Source organism: Aplysia californica, unplaced genomic scaffold (assembly GCF_000002075.1).
Source record: "Aplysia californica isolate F4 #8 unplaced genomic scaffold, AplCal3.0 scaffold00091, whole genome shotgun sequence".
Taxonomy (NCBI): Eukaryota; Metazoa; Mollusca; class Gastropoda; order Aplysiida; family Aplysiidae; genus Aplysia; species Aplysia californica.
This window is the reverse complement of record NW_004797361.1, coordinates 118,057-121,061: the sequence shown is the minus strand read 5'-3', so window position 1 is coordinate 121,061 and position 3,005 is coordinate 118,057. Positions and strand designations below refer to the sequence as shown.

At 42.3% G+C, this 3,005-nt stretch overlaps 1 protein-coding gene across 3 annotated transcripts in view; it reads left to right on the top strand.

The window, feature by feature from the left end:
- The window catches only part of LOC101845765, a 130,851-nt gene that overhangs the window by 89,274 nt on the left and 38,572 nt on the right, over nt 1–3,005 (top strand). The gene's annotated exons all lie outside the window — the stretch shown is intronic.

Below are 3,005 nucleotides of genomic sequence, written 5' to 3'. Positions count from 1 at the left end.
AAGGAAGAGAGAGACAGACAGAGAGAGAGGGAAAGAGAGAGAGAGAGAGAGAGAGAAAAGAAGAGAGAGAGAGAAATGGATAGAAAGAGAGCGAGAGACAGATAAGAGACAGAACGAAATAGAGAGGTGGGGAGAGAACAGATGCAAAAGAACGTCGTTGCCGTCCAAAAAATTAGTCGGCAAATTAGGTCATTGATACAACACGAATTTTCCATCTTTCTCGAGCCCTCCTTGGGAGCCATCAATTATTGTCTTTTTGAGCACGCCCTTCCAACAAAAGATCAGATATGAAAGGCTCTTTGCGCCTCTTCCTTAGCCAGACAAAAACTGTCCTTTCTGACATAATGCAGCTCAAGGCTCCCCCTCTTCCAGAACAAAGCAAGACAGCAAAAATTAGGAGAGCGAGATGTCGACAGGAAAATTATTCGGAAGGAGGATTGCCTTCGCCGTTTGGGCAAAAAATTTCTATCCTCTCCTTATCACTAGGCTCCAAAAGCATTCTGGAAAGGTAAACAAGCGAACATTGTTAGGCTTAATTAAGTAAAGGAAATGGGTTCTAGGGTTGTTAGACGTTCTATGTGCGTAGACGGATTCTTCTACGCGCTGGTGAATCATGGACAAAAGCAAAATTCCGAAAGACAGTGGAAATAAAATAGAAAAAAACAGAAAGCTCGTTTCTTTAAGAGACTTTAAAGATTTTTTTGTCGGAAAGAGAAGGAATCAAATGAGGTAGATCTATACTTGAAGAAGCCTAAGTGGGAAACTGCTGATAAAAACAATTCGGACGAGACAAAATTTAATGCACTTTCTGAAACATTTGGAACAAACATAAAGGCTTTGGACATCTAGTTTTCTCTAGGAAAATGGAAGGCAAACGAGGCAGGGGTAGACCTAGAGTAAGCTTACTTAGAAAGTCCCAACAGAAGATTGGTGACAAGGAAAGATCAGTATAATATATATGGAGCAAACCCGAGGACAGGAATAAAATATGGAGAACAATGTTGGTTTAAGGTAGAGTGTAAGGGGTGGGGTTAAGCGTTAGGGATTAAGCGTTAGGGGTTAAGAGTTAGGGGATTAGGGGGTTAGGTGGTTAGGAGTTTAGGGGGTTTGGGGTTAGGGGTTAGAAGTTAAGATTTTCTATGAACTCCTGTGACTGCTGAGAACACTCGATAACCCCATTATTTTACTCTATTTCTTGGACAGCTTATGGTTTAAGAGCTGGCAACAAATTGGCATCGTTTTAACTGAAAACATATTTAGTGTTTGGAAAGCTTATCGGCTGCATGCAGTGTATGCTTCTCGGAAAGCTGAGAGTGCTTTTTAATAATCTAGGGGTTATTATTATTATTATATTATTATTATTATTATTATTGTTATTATTATTGTTATTATTATTGTTATTATTGTTATTATTATTACTATTACTATTATTATTATTATTATTATTATTATTAATACTGTATCCATACCAATGGACTGTCGCCTGGGTACAAAGTCCAGAAAGATACTAGACTCTACATATGACCAACATTCAGTGGGGGCTCCGTTAGCTCAGTTGGTATCAGGCCAGACATTCTAGAGTCTGAAATGAAGTCCTGGAACCGTTCGTGGGGGGATGTTGACCAAGATGGCCTAAAACAGACAGAGCTGAAGGAGATCTTATGCTGCTGCCCTAAACAGCAGATGGCGTAGCGGGTAGTAAGAACGTAAGTAAGACATCGTGGTTCGAACCCCATAAGTTGCGTTCTTCAAGTGGTGTATATTTTTTAAAGTTTTCTAGGCTCTCAACGAATATAAGAAAGCGACAGGTAAATTTCTTCGGACACACAATGCGGAAAGAAGAACAGGAGAATATTGTAACAACAGGCTAGTTTGATGGAAAGAGAGGCAGAGGCAGACAGAGGGAAAAGATACTGGACAAGATGACAACATGGCTAGGAGCAGCAAGAACAACAGACACCATTGCTGCAACGCAAGATAGAGTGAAGTGGAGGTCCATGATCGCCCACGCCAGTCGGCAAGGTACAGGATGATGATGATGATGATGATGAGGCTCTCAACACATACTTTGGGCCAGTTCTGTTGCTGACGGGTGATTAATTCTGAGGCCACGACCCTTAAGTTACCTAGTGGTGTCGAGACGGTCATTACACCGGAACTCTTACTTTGCCTCCCACACCCAAGCGGCGTTGATTAGTCACGATGGGACACATGGGCTGTTCACCAAGCACTTGGCTGTTCCAGTCACTTCGGGGTAGGGCTGGGCAATGAGTCGTTATATCAAAATCCGGATAAAATGTTAGTGCACCTCTTTGTCAAATAATTATGATGATATGAACCGCTTCGGCAAATGGGTTAGAACCACTTCGACAAACGGGTTTGCATCACTTCAACAAAAAATGGGAGCTCCCACTTCGGTGAACGGGTCAGGAAAGAGAGTTAGGAGTCTGAATTCGGATAATGTTACTTTGAGAATTATCCGGTTATCCGGATTGTTTATACGGATTTTGCTCTCCTCTAGTTCCAGTCACTCCGGGGAGGCCAAATTAAGCATTGACGGGATCACGAAGTACGGCCAAGTTTTGGCGCCTATTTGGTGGTTCACTGGGTACTTGGAGACGTGTTTACCATGAGGTTGTCTGTACTCTTAGTGAAGTGACACATTAATTGTGGGTTTATTGTTTCTCTCTCTCTGTCTTTCTCTCTCTCTCTCTCTGTTTCTCTGTCTCTGTCTCTGTGTCTGTCTGTCGATCTGTCTCTCTCTGTCTGTCTGTCTCTCTATGTCTCTGTGTGTGTCTCTGTCCCTGTTTCTGTTGTTATGTCTGTCTCGGTCTTTTGCTCTGTCTCTTTGTTTCTCTGTCTCTCTGTCTCTGTCTCTCTATTTCGTTGGCGCTCATATGACCTTATGCAGTTGTGAGCGCCGTAAAAGCCTCTACTATTAAAAAATGTCTGTCTCTCTGTCTCTGTCTCTGTCTCTGTCTCTCTCTCTCTCTCTCTCTCTCTCT